We start from the raw sequence: 17,988 nt of genomic DNA, 5'->3' as shown, positions 1-17,988 counted from the left end.
AGTACATGTATACCGTACAACCCTAGTTTAACTTCAGATCTTGCCGTTTCCATAATCTTTTTATGTTTTTATTTTATTTTAGGCCCTTTTTTTCTGAAAAAAAACCTGTTTTAATGGTAAAAAAACACAAAATATGCAATATTTCCCCTAAAAATATTTGATGTGAAGTAATTGAAGCCTGAAAAGATAACTGCACTTTTTTTATTTTTTTATTTTGCCAATTATTCACAATCCTTATGTAAGACAAGACTGGTAAATAAACGCTAGCAAAAGTCAGCTAACAATGGAGGTAATGAGAGTCGCTCTTTTCCGCCTATAAAGCACTTTAAAAAACCTCCATCAGTGTTTTATATACACACTGTAAGTATATATGTAGTATCTAGTAACATTCGTAATAACATGTAACATCACGTTTTCCTCATTTTAAGCATCCGGCGGCTTAATAATTTCAAGCGCATCACAACGTTCACTTTCCCTTCGACAACAACAACACTACTAATCATGGCAGACTTGATGAGAGACAACAAAGACTACTTTGGGACAAATGATGATCCAGAGACTTCTATTTTTGAACCTGAACATAATGAGGATGATCTAAAATGTTTAGAAGTTGTGTGCTAAACAGATACAGCTTTAGTCAAACACTAAGCATCATGTAGCAGTATTGCTAAATGCTAAAGAAGATATACAAACATAATAAAACAATCACTCACTGTACAATGTCTGCTCTCACTGGGATAAAGACTGATGGGATGGTTGTATCTTCCCCTTAATATGAACGATTCATCATAGTTCTCAAAAAGGTTAAAAAAGTGCATCTTTTCATGTTTTTCTGGCCATCTCCGGGTCTAAGTTGGATGTCAAAGTTGACCAACTTGTGGGTTTATGTCCACAACCTTCTACTATCCAGGTGAGAGACATGATTTATCATCAAGAATTAACTTTTACCAACTCAGAGGCGATGCAGCAGCTCAGCATGTCAATATAGCAGCGTAAGCTAGTTAGCCCTCTGTGACCGCGGCGCCGCTAAAAGTAGTTCCTCTGCGTTAGCACTTCTAATAACAATACTAATACTTGTTAATATTCAGATTAGTAGATGTGAATGGAGTATTACTGGCCTTTTATTAGAGGGCTGTAGGGGCCGAATGGATTAGTCCAGTTAGCTGTATTGTTAGAGTGGCCGTGCCAGCAACTTGCGGGTTCCAGGTTCGATCCCCGCTTCCCCCGTGTCCTTGGGCAAGACACTTTACCCATTTTTCTCCCAGTGCCACCCACACTGGTTTAAATGTAACTTAGATGTAGGGTTTCACTATGTAAAGCGCTTTGAGTCACTAGAGAAAAAGCGCTATATAAATATAATTCACTTCACTTGAACGAGCCGATTATTACAAATTAGAAAACAAATAAGTGTTCCTGTCTCACATAAGGATTATGAATGACAGGCAAAATTCCGCCTAAAAAAGTGCAGTTCCCATTTGAGTAGGTCAATAATAAATAACATAGCTTTTTATTCATTATTTTTTGAACAATGACAGTTAAAATAAATCAGACTAAAGGTCCCGACTCTTAAAAAAAATATATAAAAAAATATTTTCAACACTTAAATCTGTAGATCAAATTTATCTGTCGATTTTAAGTATATTGATTTCCTGAGCAATAATTGTTCTAAAGTAAAAAAAAATAATAAAAAAAACTGCCTGCATGGCAACTTTTTGTAATTAGTGTCAATATTTCCTCGTTATTCATTTGTTTTTGTTTTTTTTATTCCGATGTTTACGCGGACAACATGGCACTGATGTGGCGGGCCTGCAGCGCACACACCTGCCTGCAAGACGACAGCAGGTTTTAACGAGCGGGGCACCTGGAACATGAGTCACCGCCGCCGGTGAGCCAACAACAAACAGCTTGTTAAAAAAATAAAAAATTCTACCTTATTCACCCCAACCTTAATAAAAGCGTCACCTCCCCCCCCCCACCCCCCAGCACTCAGCCCCGCCCCCTTAATGCTACGCTGTCTAACACGCATCACACTGACAATCTGCAGACATGTCACGTTGTGTAAATGGTAAATAAAAACAGAATACAATGATTTGCAATTGAATAGACTGCAAAGACAAGATATTTCATGTTCACACTGAGAAACGTCATTTTGTTTTTGCAAATAATCATTAACTTAGAATTTAATGGCAGCAACACATTGCAAAAAAAAGTTGTCACAGGGGCATTTTTACCACTGTGTTACATGGCCTTTCCTTTTAACAACACTCAGTAAATGTTTGGGAACTGAGGACACAAATTTTGAAGTGGAATTATTTCCCATTCTTGCTTGATGTACAGCTTAAGGCAGGCCAGTCTAGTACCTGCACTCTTTTACTATGAAGGCTTGGCATTGTCTTGCTGAAATAAGCAGGGGCGTCCATGGTAACGTTGCTTGGATGGCAACATATGTTGCTCCAAAAGCTGTATGTACCTTTCAGCATTAATGGTGCCTTCACAGATGTGTAAGTTACCCATGTCACACATGCTGGCTTTTACACTTTGTGCCTAGAACAGCCCGGATGGTTCTTTTCCCCTTTGGTCTGGAGGACACGACATCCACAGTTTCCAAGAACAATTTAAAATGTGGACTCGTCAGACCACAGAACACTTTTACACTTTGCATCAGTCCATCTTAGATAAGCTCGGGCCCAGCGAAGCTGGCGGCGTTTCTGGGTGTTGTTGATAAATGGCTCTGGCTTTGCATAGTAGAGTTTTAACATGCACTTACAGATGTAGCGACCAACTGTAGTTACTGACAGTGGGTTTCTGAAGTGTTCCTGAGCCCATGTGGTGATATCCTTTACACACTGATGTCGCTTGTTGATGCAGTACAGCCTGAGGGATGGAAGGTCACGGGCTTAGCTGCTTACGTGCAGTGATTTCTCCAGATTCTCTGAACCCTTTGATGATATCACGGAGCGTAGATGGTGAAATCCCTAAATTCCTTGCAATAGCTGGTTGAGAAAGGTTTTTCTTAAACTGTTCAACAATTTGCTCACGCATTTGTTGACAAAGTGGTGACCCTCGCCCCATCCTTGTTTGTGAATGACTGAGCATTTCATGGAATCTACTTTTATACCCAATCATGGCACCCACCTGTTCCCAATTAGCCTGTTCACCTGTGGGATGTTCCAAATAAGTGTTTGATGAGCATTCCTCAACTTTATCAGTATTTATTGCCACCTTTCCCAACTTCTTTGTCATGTGTTGCTGGCATCAAATTCTAAAGTTAATGATTATTTGCACAAAAAAAAAAGTTTATCAGTTTGAACATCAAATATGTTGTCTTTGTAGCATATTCAACTGAATATATTTTGAAAATGATTTGCAAATCATTGTATTCCGTTTATATTTACATCTAACACAATTTCCCAACTCATATGGAAACGGGGTTTGTACTAACATAGACCAGTTAGCATAATAGCTAATGCTAATGACGCTGGCTTGGTTACATTATAATAGCACGTACAAATATGCATGACAACACTCCTACAGACATCACACATGGGACGCTTTAGTAAGTAAATATTGTTTTAGTTACATTATAAAACTTACAAACAACGCTTGGAGTGACGAATGAAGGATGTAGAAATGCTGCGGTCGATTCGAAGACAGAACGGCATTTTTACTTCTGGTTCAAAACTTTAAACAGCAGGAATTCACATTCACACGGCAGCACTTGCAGTGAGCGAACTCGTCCAAAAGATGGCGCCGTAGCACAAACAATACACACACTTTTTAAGTGTCATTTTGCATGTGTCTAATGAAAACTATTTGCTGTCAGCGAAGAAAAAGCCATAAATCAGTCGCGCCGTTTTATAAGCCGCGGGGTACAAAGTGTGGGAAAAAAAGTGGCCGGAATTTACAATATGCTTGTTGTGTAAACAGTTCCCCCCCCAGACACCCACTGGCTTGTTCTTCTTTGCTGGTATGTTGTGTTAATCCGATTTTTCAAAAGCCAAACACATTCAGATTAAGGTGTTTCCATTAGTTTAAAAAAGCTTATTTTGAGCCAAATTATTTGATAAATCAGACTAATTTAGTGCTTAGAAATTCATTCATTGTCTAGTGCAGAGGTGTCAAAGTCGCTTCTAACAGTGAATACTATTATTCTTATTTTATTTTTTAAATGCATTTTATTAGTATATTTACAAAAAAACTAAAATGTACAAAAAATATGGTAAATTGCAATAATTTAGTGTAATTAAAATAATGTAGTGTACATTACTGAAAATGGAAACAAAAAACAGTATTGCTGTTTTCATGGTTAAAAAAAAAGGCAGCTCAGTTGTCAGAATTTTACTGTAAAATGTACTTTTTTTTTACTGTAATTAAACAAAAACAGCAATTTTACAGAAAAATGTTGGCACCTGAGCTGCCTTTTTTTTTAACCATAAAAACAGCAGTACTGTTTTTCCATTTACAGTAATATACACACAATTATTTTAATTGCACTAAATTATTGCAATTTACCATATTTTTTTGACATTTTAGTTGTTTTTAAATATACTAATAAAATGCATAAAAATAAAAAAAAGTAATAATATAATTTACTGTTAGAAGCGGCCCTCTGGGGCCAAACATAACTGCGATGTGGCCCTCAGTGAAAACGACTTTGACACCTCTGCACAAGACAATGAATCCAGTCAGTACGTTTCTAAGCACTAAAATAGTCAGATTTGCAATGTAAAAGTAGCAATGGTCAAATTGTGAAATTTACTGTGGTATTTACAGCATTTTTCTCTAAATGAAAAAAACAGTACTTTTTTTGTTTACTGTAATAAACTATGGTGCCGTTTTGGCATTTACAGTAGTAATACACCAAAAAATATACCAAAAAAAAAAGACAAACTGGCATCTCAGTTGCCTGAATTTTACTGTAAAATGTACTTTTTTTTTTTTTTACTGTAATTAAAAAAAACTGCAATTTTACAGTAAAATGTTGGCACTTGAGCGCCAGGTTTTTTTTGTTTTGTTTTTTTTTAAATCGATTCATAATTCTCAAAAAATAAAAAAAATAAAAATAAATACATACATTAATTTATGTATTTACTGCTACAATGTAAAAGTAGAAATAGATTTAATGGTGAAATTATAAAATTTACTGTGGTTTTTACAGCATTGTTTCTCTAAATGAAAATAACAGTTGTTTTTTTTTACTGTAATAAACTATGGTGCCGTTTTGGCATTTACAGTAATACACCAAAAAATATACAAAAAAAAACAACAAACAGACAAACTGGCAGCTCAGTTGCCAGAATATAACTGTAAAATGTACCTTTTTTTTTTTTTACTGTAATTAAAAAAACTGCAATTTTACAGTAACATGTTGGCACTTGAGCTGCCAGTTTGTCTCTTTTGTTTTTTTTGTTTTTAAATCGATTCATAATTCTCCAAAAAAAAAAAAAAAAAAAATATATATATATATATATATATATATATATATATATATATATATATATATATATATATATATATATATATATATATATATATATATATACATTAATTTATGTATTTATTGCTACAATGTAAAAGTAGCAATAGATTTCATGGTCAAATTATGAAATTTACTGTGGTTTTTACAGCATTTTTCTCTAAATGAAAACAACAGTACTTTTTTTTTTAACTGTAATAAACTATGGTGCCGTTTTGGCATTTACAGTAATACAACGAAAAATATACAAAAAAAAACCAACAACAACAGACAAACTGGCAGCTCAGTTGCCAGAAATTTACTGTAAAATGTAAATTAGTTTTTTTTACTGTAATTTAAAAAAACTGCAATTTTACAGTAAAATGTTGGCACTTGAGCTGCCAATTTTTTTTGTTTGTTTTGTTTTTAAATCGATTCATAATTCTCAAAAAAATAAAAAATAAAAATAAAAACATAAATTAATTTATGTATTTATTGCCACAATGTAAAAGTAGAAATAGATTTTATGGTGAAATTATGAAATTTACTGTGGTTTTTACAGCATTTTTCTGTAAATGAAAATAACAGTACTTTTTTTGTTTACCGTAATAAACTATGGTGCCGTTTTGGCATTTACAGTAATACACCGAAAAATATATTAAAAAAAAATAAAAATAAAACAGACAAACTGGCATCTCAGTTGCCAGAATTTTACTGTAAAATGTACATTTGTTTTTTTTACTGTAATTAAAAAAAACTGCAATTTTACAGTAAAATGTTGACACTTGAGCTGCCAGTTTGTCTGTTTTGTTTTTTTTGTTTTTAAATCGATTCATAATTCTCAAAAAAAAAAAATATATATATATATATACATAAATAAAAATACATACATTAATTTATGTATTTATTGCTACAATGTAAAAGTAGAAATAGATTTCATGGTGAAATTATGAAATTTACTGTGGTTTTTACAGCATTTTTCTCTAAATGAAAATAACAGTACTTTTTTTTTTTTTACTGTAATAAACTATGGTGCCGTTTTGGCATTTACAGTAATACACCGAAAAATATACCAAAAAACAACAACAACAACAGACAAACTGGCAGCTCAGTTGCCAGAATTTTACTGTAAAATGTTTTTTTTTTTTTTTACCATAATTTTAAAAAACTGCAATTTCACAGTAAAATTATGGAACCTGAGCTGCCCGTTTGTCTGTTTTTTTTTGTTTTTTTTAAATCTTGGAACCTGAGCTGCCCGTTTGTCTGTTTTTTTTAATTTTTTAAATCTTTTTCTGTGTATTACTGTAAATGCCAAAACGGCACCACAGTTTATTACAGTAAAAAAAAGGACTGTTTTTTTCTATTTAGAGAAAAATGCTGTAAAAACCACAGTAAATTTCACAATTTGACCATGAAATCTATTGCTACTTTTACATAGCACAATTTGATGGATAACTTGCTTAGAAATCATTATTATTAGTATTTATTTATATATTTTTTTAAAAATGGTTTGCATGTTTGTATATATTTTTGCATAATTATACAATATGTAGGTTAACATGGAGTACATTTTTTTTCTCCCAAAATAGAAAGAAATAATACATTTAGTAAGAACAATTACAGTACTTTATTGATACATATTATTTCCAGGCTTCCGAGGGTCCAAATAAAATGAAGTGGCCCCCGGGCCTTAAATTCGACACTTGTGGTCTAGTGTGACTATTCACGTTGTTCCTTTGTACCTCCTAATTACCTGCATGTTGCTCCCTGTCTCTGTATCCTGGGGTCACGCCAACTACCCCCATGCAAGCTCTTGACAGTTGAATGACGTTTTGGACGTAAACAAGCTCCGGAGTATGGCGTCAATGCCATGGCAACCGTGTGGACGCATGTAAACAATCCTTGCGATGACAGTCCAGTCCAGATATGTCTGACGACCCGGACACGTCTCATTCCTGAGGAGTCATTCGTGGTTTCCTCGCCCTCAAGAGCGTATTTGGGGGGGGGAGTAGGAAAACACCCTCAAGGGTTTTCCTGCTGGCGCACGTTTATCTTGCCAGCTGCTGTCAGACGCTGTCAACAAACTCCAGTCAAACACGACTCCTTTTTTTTTTTTTTTTTCCTCCCTTCCACTTCATCCGCTAATTGATGACCTCATCCCAACACATCCGAGTCTTTGTTCGCCTTCTATGGCGCTATTGTCCTCCATGGAACACTCCTGGCACTTCCAAAGCACCTTTCACTTATTAGGACTTGCAGGACGAGTCCAGAATGACGAGAGGTGAAATACCGGCGCTGTGAGAGGATGAACCCAGCCCTCTAACGCAGGGGGGGGTCCAAACCTTAGGACCTGGGGGCCGCATTGGGCTAAGGTTAGGTGGCCAGGGGCCGCCTGCATGTAAAGTAACAACACTTATGTGTGTACATATTTGTATAAATATACATATATATCCATCCATCTTCTTCCGTTTATCCGAGGTCAGGTCGCGGGGGCAGCAGCCTAAGCAGGGAAGCCCAGACTTTCCTTTCCCCAGCCACTTCGTCCAGCTCCTCCCGGGGGATCCCGAGGCGTTACCAGGCCAGCCAAAAGACATAGTCTTCCCAACGTGTCCTGGGTCTTCCCCGTGGCCTCCTACTGGTCGGACGTGCCCTAAACACCTCCCTAGGGAGGCGTTCGGGTGGCATCCAGACCAGATGCCCGAACCACCTCATCTGGCTCCTCTCCATGTGGAGGAGCAGCGGCTTTACTTTGAGCTCCTCCCGGATGACAGAGCTTCTCACCCTATCTCTAAGGGAGAGACCCGCCACCCGGCGGAGGAAACTCATTTCTGCCGCTTGTACCCGTGATCTTGTCCTTTCGGTAATAACCCAAAGCTCATGACCATAGGTGAGGATGGGAACGTAGATCGACCGGTAAATTGAGAGCTTTGCCTTCCGGCTCAGCTCCTTCTTCACCACAACGGATCGATACAGCATCCGCATTACTGAAGACGCCGCACCGATCTCACCATCCACTCTTCCCTCACTCGTGAACAAGACTCCGAGGTACTTGAACTCCTCCACTTGGGGCAGGGTCTCCTCCCCAACCCGGAGATGGCACTCCACCCTTTCTCGGGCGAGAACCATGGACTCGGACTTGGAGGTGCCGATTCTCATCCCGGTCGCTTCACACTCTGCTGCGAACCGATCCAGTGAGAGCTGAAGATCCTGGCCAGATGAAGCCATCAGGACCACATCATCTGCAAAAAGGAGAGACCTAATCCTGCAGCCACAAAACCGGATCCCCTCAACGCCTTGACTGCGCCTAGAAATTCTGTCCATAAAAGTTATGAACAGAATGGGTGACAAAGGGCAGCCTTGGCGGAGTCCAACCCTCACTGGAAACGGGTCCAACTTACTGCCGGCAATGCGGACCAAGCTCTGACACTGATCATACAGGGAGCGGACCACCACCATCAGACAGTCCGATACCCCATACTCTCTGAGCACTCCCCACAGGACTTCCCGAGGGACACGGTCGAATGCCTTCTCCAAGTCCACAAAGCACATGTAGACTGGTTGGGCAAACTCCCATGCACCCTCAAGGACCCTGCCGAGAGTATAGAGCTGGTCCACAGTTCCACGACCAGGACCAAAACCACACTGTTCCCCCTGAATCCGAGGTTCGACTATCCGGCGTAGCCTCCTCTCCAGCACACCTGAATAGACCTTACCGGGAAGGCTGAGGAGTGTGATCCCACGATAGTTGGAACACACCCTCCGGTTCCCCTTCTTAAAGAGAGGAACCCCCACCCCGGTCTACCAATCCAGAGGTACCGCCCCCAATGTCCACGCGATGCTGCAGAGTCCAAATCCTTTTCAACTTATATTCAATTGAATAGACTGCAAAGACAAGATATGTAATGTTCCAACTGAAAAACTGGCACAAGTGGCAAAAAAGAGTGAGAAATTTGAGGAATGCTCATCAAACACTTATTTGGAACATCCCACAGGTGAACAGGCTAATCGGGAACAGGTGGGTGCCATGATTGGGTATAAAAGCTGCTTCCATGAAATGCTCAGTCATTCACAAACAAGGACGGGGCGAGGGTCACCCCTTTGTCAACAAATGTGTGAGCAAATTGTCCAACAATTTAAGAACAACATTTCTCAACCAGCTATTGCAAGGAATTTAGGGATTTCACCATCTACGCTCCGTAATATCATCAAAAGGTTCCAAAAATCTGGAAAAATCCCTGCAAGTAAGCGAGGATATAACAGAACTTGGATCCCTCAGGCGGTACTGCATCAAAAAGCGACATCAGTGTGTAAAGGATATCACCACATGGGCTCAGGAACACTTCAGAAAACCAAACCACTGGTCAGTAACTACAGTTGGTCGCTACATCTGTAAGTGCAAGTTAAAACTCTACTATGCAAAGCGAACGCCATTTATCAACAACACCCAGAAACGCCGCCGGCTTCGCTGGGCCCGAGCTCATTTAAGATGGACTGATGCAAAGTGGAAAAGTGTTCTGTGGTCTGACGAGTCCACATTTCAAATAGTTTTTGGAAACTGTGGACGTCGTGTCCTTTGGACCAAAGAGGAACAAAGTGTAAAAGCCAGCATCTGTGATGGTATGGGGGTGTATTAGTGCCCAAGACATGGGTAACTTACACATCTGTGAAGGCACCATTAATGCTGAAAGGTACACACAGGTTTTGGAGCCATATATGTTGTGCCATTCAAGCAACGTTATCATGGACGCCCCTGCTTATTTCAGCAAGACAATGCCAAGCCACGTGTTACAACAGTGTGGCTGAACCACTTCATGCTCCGAGCTCTTTACCCGCCAAGGACTCGAACATCTATCTCCTGCCAAAGACAATGAACAACAACTGTTATGGTTTTTACGCTGGCACACTTTCTTATTGCGCTCCCTTCGCAACAGAAGCTCGGGAAATGAGAACGAGAGGGAGAAGGAGTCCGAGTACTGGCAAAATAAACGGCATCCTTGCATATGGAATGTGGCACCTAGTGCATGCGGAATAACGCAGACTTTTTCAAGAAGCCTGCAGGGGATCCGCATGAGAACTCGCTTCCCATGCCTGACCGACACTTATCTCGCTTTGGAAATGTGGGAGTTTGCAGTGTGAAAAACGTCCTTGATTATTCTGTGTTTACATTTCATCTGCCAATTAGCCCCAGAAGGAGATTAGTCAGCAAAGTAAAAGGCTTACATTTCCAGTAAAGTCCAGGAAATTGACAGAACAGCAACAAAATCTAATGAGCCGTTCCTTGATGGATAGTTAAAAGTGCAACCTAATACTCACAACGAACAAAGTGAAAGTAATGAACACCATTAGAGGATTGACTTCAGATAATCAGACACAATCAATGTTATTAATAACAAAGTGAAAGCTATTCACACCATTAAAGGATTGACTCCAGATAATCAGACAAAATCATTGGTATTAATAACAAAGTGAAAGTTAACACCATTACAGAATTGACTACAGATTATCAGACACAATCATTGGTATTAATAACAAAGTCAAAATTATAACCACCATTCAGAGGTTTGACTACAGACTATCAGACCTGAATCATTGGTATTAGTAACAAAGTGAAAGTTATGAACATTATTAGAGGCTTGCCTACAAATAACCAGACTAAAATCATTGGTATCAATAACAAAGTGAAAGTTATTAACACCATTAGAGGATTGACTACATATATTAAGACAACGTCATTGGTATTAATAACAAAAGGAAAGTTATTAGCACCATTAAAGGATTGTCTACAGATAATCAGACAAAATGATTGGTAAAAATAACAAAGAGAAAGTTAACCCCATTACAGGTTTGACTACTGATTATCAGACAAAATGATTGGTATTAATAACAAAGTAAAAATGATATACACCATTCAGGGGTTTGACTACAGACTATCAGACCTGAATCATTGGTATTAGTAACAAAGTGAAAGTTATGAACATTATTAGAGGCTTGACTACAGATAACCAGACTAAAATCATTGGTATCAATAACAAAGTGAAAGTTATTAACACCATCAGATGATTGACTACAGATATTAAGACAACATCATTGGTATTAATAACAAAAGGAAAGTTATTAGCACCATTAAAGGATTGACTACAGATAATCAGACAAAATGATTGGTAATAATAACAAAGTGAAAGTTAACCCCATTACAGGATTGACTACAGATTATCAGACAAAATCATTGGTATTAATAACAAAGTGAAAATTATATACACCATTCAGGTTTGACTACAGACTATCAGACCTGAATCATTGGTATTAGTAACAAAGTGAAACTTATTAACATTATTAGAGGCTTGACTACAGATAACCAGACTAAAATCATTGGTATTAGTAACAAAGTGAAAGTTATGAACATTATTAGAGGCTTGACTACAGATAACCAGACTAAAATCATTGGTATTAGTAACAAAGTGAAAGTTATGAACATTATTAGAGGCTTGACTACAGATAACCAGACTAAAATCATTGGTATTAGTAACAAAGTGAAAGTTATGAACATTATTAGAGGATTGACTACAGATAACCAGACTAAAATCATTGGTATCAATAACAAAGTGAAAGTTATTAACACCATTAGAGGATGGACTACAGATATTAAGACAACATCATTGGTATTAATAACAAATAAATAAATAATAAATGGGTTATACTTGTATAGCGCTTTTCGACCTTCAAGGTACTCAAAGCGCTTTGACAGTATTTCCACATTCACCCATTCACACACACATTCACACACGGATGGAGGGAGTTGCCATGCAAGGCGCTACCAGCAGCCATCAGGAGCAAGGGTGAAGTGTCTTGCCCAAGGACACAACGGACGTGACTAGGATGGTAGAAGGTGGGGATCGAACCCCATTAACCAGCAACCCTCCGATTGTTGGCACGGCCACTCTACCAACTTCGCCACAGATTATCAGACCTGAATCATTGGTATTAATAACAAACTGAAAGTTATTAACACCATTAGAGGATTGACAACAGATATTAAGACAACATCATCTGTATTAATAACAAAAGGAAAGTTATTAGCACCATTAAAGGATTGACTCTAGATAAACAGACAAAATCATTGGTATTAATAACATAGTGAAGGTTAACCCCATTACAGAATTGACTACAGATTATCAGACAAAATCATTGGTATTATTAACAAAGTCAAAATTATAAACACCATTCAGGTTTGACTACAGATTATCAGACCTGAATCATTGGTATTAATAACAAAATATAGGTTACTTTTATCATTAGAGGATTGACTACAAATAACCAGACAAAATCATTGGTATTAATAACAAAGTGAAAATTATAAACACCATTCAGAGGTTTGACTACAGATTATCAGACAAAATCATTGGTGTTAATGACAAAGTATAAGTTACTTTTACCATTAGAGGATTTACGGTACTACAAATAACCAGACAAAATTATTGGTATTAATAACAAAGTGAAAGTTAACCCCATTACAGAATTGACTACAGATTATCAGACAAAATCATTGGTATTATTAACAAAATCAAAATTATAAACACCATTCAGGTTTGACTACAGATTATCAGACCTGAATCATTGGTATTAATAACAAAGTGAAAGTTATTAACACCATTAGAGGCTTGACTACAAATATTAAGACAACATCATTGGTATTAATAACAAAAGGAAAGTTATCAGCACCATTAATGGATTGACTACAGATAATCAGACAAAATCATTGGTATTAATAACAAAGTAAATGTTATTAACACCATTAGATGATTGACTACAAATAACCAGACAAAATCATTGGTATTAATAACAAAGTATAAGTTACTTTTACCATTAGAGGATTGACTACAAATAACCAGACAAAATCATTAGTATTAATAACAAAGTGAAAATTATAAACACCATTCAGAGGTTTGACTACAGATTATCAGACAAAATCATTGGTATTAATAACAAAGTAAATGTTAGTAACACCATTAGAGGATTGACTACAAATAACCAGACAAAATCATTGGTATTAATAACAAAGTACAAATTATAAACACCATTCAGAGGTTTGACTACAGATAGCCAGACTAAAATCATTGGTATTAATAACAAAGTGAAAGTTATTAACACCATCAGATAATTGACTACAAATAATCAGACAAAATCATTGGTATTAATAACAAAGTATAAGTTACTTTTACCATTAGAGGATTGACTACAGATAACTAGACTAAAATCATTGGTTCACCTTTGGGATGTTCCAAATAAGTGTTTGACGAGCGTTCCTCAACTTTCTCAGTCTTTTTTTGCCACTTGTGCCAGTTTTTCTGAAACATGTTGCAGGCATCAAATTCCAAATGAGCTAATACTTGCAAAAAAATAACACATTTTACCAGTTTGAACATTAAGTATCTTGTCTTTGCAGTCTATTCAATTGAACATAAGTTGAAAAGGATTTGCAAATCATTGTCTCTGGTCCCCTGCCTGCGAGAGGCAATGATGAGAGATATAGCAGATTAGTCTCGCTTAACAAGTGGCTGCCTAGCTTCTGTAGACAACAGGGACTAACGTTTATTGATAATTGGCCCTCTTTCTGGGGCAAACCAGGCTTGCTGATGAGAGACGGCCTTCACCCTAACCAGGAAGGCGCCATCATCCTGACTGGGAACATACACTACTGTTTGAGTCACACTTGACTAACTACACTAGAGCAAGCCCGGTCACAGGCAATTACAGAGTCTGCTAGTCCGGGTGAGGAGTCAGTTAAGCTAGAACTTGCCAGGCTGGATAATCCCTGCACACATAGCAATTCTCTTAGAATAATACACAACTCACATTCTGTTGTGACTGTGTCAGAGGTAGACATGCATTCTACTGAGGTGGCAAATTATGATGTGTTCAGTTTATCGCAGCACCAAGCAAACTATCTGAAAATTCCCGTCATATCAATTCCTAGATATGGTCGACACTATTTAAAGTGCACTACACATAATAAACGCAACATTGTTAATATTGCTACTACGGATAAATTCAACAAAAACTCCTCAAAACAGCCCACTACCTATAATATGGGCTTTTTAAACATGAGATCATTGTCTCCCAAAACGTTATTAGTTAATGAGGTCGTTAGAGACAACAATCTTAACGTCATTGGTCTTAGCGAAACCTGGCTCAAACCAGACGATTTTTTTGCGCTAAATGAGCTAACTAACTATACGAATGAACATGTTGCCCGTCCCCTTAAAAGGGGTGGGGGGGTCGCACTAATATACAATGAAAACTTGAACCTTAACCCTAACCTAAATAATAAATATAAATCATTTGAGGTGCTTACTATGAGGTCTGTCACACCGCTGCCTCTCCACCTGGCTGTTATCTACCGCCCCCCAGGGCCCTATTCGGACTTTATCGGTGAATTCTCAGAGTTCGTTGCTGATCTAGTGACGCATGCCGACAATATAATCATAATGGGGGACTTTAATATCCATATGAATACCCCATCGGATCCTCAGTGCGTGGCGCTCCAGACCATAATTGATAGCTGTGGTCTTACACAAATAATACATGAACCCAAGCATCACAACGGTAATACGATAGATCTAGTGCTTGTCAGGGGTGTCACCACCTCCAAAGTTATGATACTCCCGTGTACTAAAGTAATGTCCGATCATTACCTTATAAAATTCGAAGTTCTGACTCATTGTCAATGAGCTAATAATAATAATAATAACTGTTATAGCAGCCGCAACATTAATGCTGCCACAACGATGACTCTTGCTGACCTACTGCCTTCGGTAATGGCACCATTCCCAAATGACGTCGGCTCTATTGATAACCTCACTAACAACTTTGATGACGCCCTGCGCGAAACCATTGATAGTAGGGCTGCGAATCTTTGGGTGTCCCACGATTCGATTCAATATCGATTCTTGGGGTCACGATTTGATTCAAAATCGATTTTTTTTTTCTCGATTCAACGCGATTCTCGATTCAAAAACGATATTTTCCCGATTCAAAAGGATTCTCTATTCATTCAATACATAGGATTTCAGCAGAATCTACCCCAGTCTGCTGACATGCAAGCAGAGTAGTAGGTTTTTGTAAAAAGCTTTTATATTTGTAAAGGACAATGTTTTATCAACTGATTGCAATAATGTAAATTAGTTTTAACTATTAAATGAACCAAAAATATTACTTATTTTGGGGGGGTTATGGTATTTTTAATTTTTATTTTTTGTCATAAAGAAATACCATCATGTGTGCTTACGGACTGTATCCTTGCAGACGGTATTGATCCATATGGATATATAATGTATATATTGTGTTTTTTATGTTGATTTAATAAAAATAAAAATTAAAACATTTTAAATTTCTTGTGCGGCCCGGTACCAATCTGTCCACGGACCGGTACCGGGCCACTGATGTAGAAAGCTGGAATGCAAATGGCGCGCGACTAAACTTGAGGTTTTCCATCAAGCATGGAGTGATAGTTTAATAACTTATAAACGCATACTTACCTCAGCTAAAGCTAAATATTACTTAAATCTCATCCGCCTCAACAAAAACGATCCTAAATTTTTGTTTAGTACAGTAGCATCGCTAACCCAACAAGATCTCCTCCCAGTAGCTCCACCCACTCGGCAGATGACTTTATGAATTTCTTTAATAAGAAAATTGAACTCATTAGAAAGGAGATTAAAGACAACGCATCCCAGCTACAACTGGGTTCTATTAACACAAATAGGACTGTATATACGACAGATACCGCCCTCCGAAATAGTCTCTCTCTTTTTGATGAAATAATATTAGAGGAATTATCACGGCGTGTAAGTGGGATAAAACAAACATGTTTACTTGACCCACTTCCTGGAAAACTTATCAAGGGGAAGACCCAGGACACGTTGGGAAGACTATGTTTCCCGGCTGGCCTGGGAACGCCTCGGGATCCACCGGGAGGAGCTGGACTAAGTGGCTGGGGAGAGGGAAGTCTGGGCTTCCCTGCTTAGGCTGCTGCCCCCGCGACCCGACCTTAAATAAGCGGAAGAAGATGGATGACAATTTGTGGCCCTCCGCGGAAACCGTCTATGTTGTTTATCGTTTTAAAAACCCAGCTCAGCGTCTCTCCATGGAGGAAGCCCAGACGTGCAATTGCCTCGCCCGCCAACAGATGGCAGTGTTCTGTCTGGGATGGGGCAAGAGGAGCACGCTCAGCAGACCTCTGCAGGATGGGGAGGCTTGCGTTGAAGAGAGGGAGGACAGAAACAAGCCAGCACCTCATACCTCAGCTGGAGCAGGGAAAGAAAGAGACTGCGGAGAGACGGACGATGAAGGAGGAAGACAGGAAGTAGGCGGCCGCAGATTGTGGACGCCAGCGAAAAGGTCAGCACTTCTTCTCCATCAACGCAGGGAAACTGCGGCCCCGGATAAATCCTCCCCTGTATTTATTTACAGACACGCCAAGCATCTCGTCTGGAGGCCTATAAATGAAGTGCAGAAAGCAGCACTCATGCGCCATATGATGCGTTGCATGTAAGGCGGAAGAAAGTGATACTTAGTGGCGTTTGGTGAGCAGGCTGAGTGGCGTTGGGAACACTAACTCGCCGTCTAACACGGGGTCAAAGCATTACGGACCTCCAAACAACACCCAAATGGTCTCGGTGAAACCATTCAAACTAGGGTTGCTCGTGCATGCAGTACTCCCGCCACCCTGCAGGGGGCAACAGTGAAGCATTTGTGGGGTGAGTAGAAGAAGATGGCGCTATCGACCCTGAAAAAAAAAATCTAAATAAATGGCGAAAATGGGACTTTTAACAGCGACTGGACAACAAAGTAGGAATGTTTTAGAAATGCTGACTTTGATGTTTTTTGTATTCGTGGTCGTGTTAAAACTGGATAAATGCATTCTTAATTTGACCAGCAGAGGGCGAAAAAGCTACACAACAGCCCTTTGAGACACTTGTGATTTAGGGCTATATAAATAAACATTTATTGATTGATTGATTGATTTATTTAATCGTGCTAAACCACACGTGTGCAATGTTTGCTGTGTGTTTTAACACAAAATCTTCTATTTTATGTAAAATACACAATATCCATTATTTATGTTAAATACACAATGGACATTATTTATGCAAAATAAACAATGGACATTATTTATGTAAAATATACAATAGACATTTATATAAAATACACAATTGGAATTATTTATGTAAAATACACAATGGACATTATTTATGTAAAATACACAATATACATTATGTATGTAAAATACACAATTCGAAATATTTACGTAAAATACACAATAGACATTATTTATGTAAAAAAACACAATTGGAATTATTTACGTAAAATACAAAACGGACATTATTCATGTAAAATACACAATAGACATTATATATATAAAATACACAATTGGAATTATTTATGTAAAATACACAATGGACATTATTTATGTAAAATACACAATAGACATTATTTATATAAAATACACAATTGGAATTATTTATGTAAAATAC

General features: G+C 37.9%; 1 long non-coding RNA gene across 1 annotated transcript; it reads left to right on the top strand.

Moving 5' to 3' along the window:
• The first annotated feature begins 16,729 nt into the window (after positions 1 to 16,729).
• LOC133662891 (uncharacterized) lies at positions 16,730 to 17,469 on the top strand. Its single transcript, XR_009828183.1, has 2 exons — positions 16,730 to 16,852; positions 16,925 to 17,469. It is a non-coding gene; the product is annotated as an uncharacterized LOC133662891 (long non-coding RNA).
• Positions 17,470 to 17,988: the final 519 nt, after the last annotated feature.

This window comes from Entelurus aequoreus, linkage group LG12 (assembly GCF_033978785.1).
Source record: "Entelurus aequoreus isolate RoL-2023_Sb linkage group LG12, RoL_Eaeq_v1.1, whole genome shotgun sequence".
NCBI classification, from domain to species: Eukaryota; Metazoa; Chordata; class Actinopteri; order Syngnathiformes; family Syngnathidae; genus Entelurus; species Entelurus aequoreus.
Note: the sequence above shows the minus strand (reverse complement) of the source record. Positions and strands in the feature narration are given on the sequence as shown.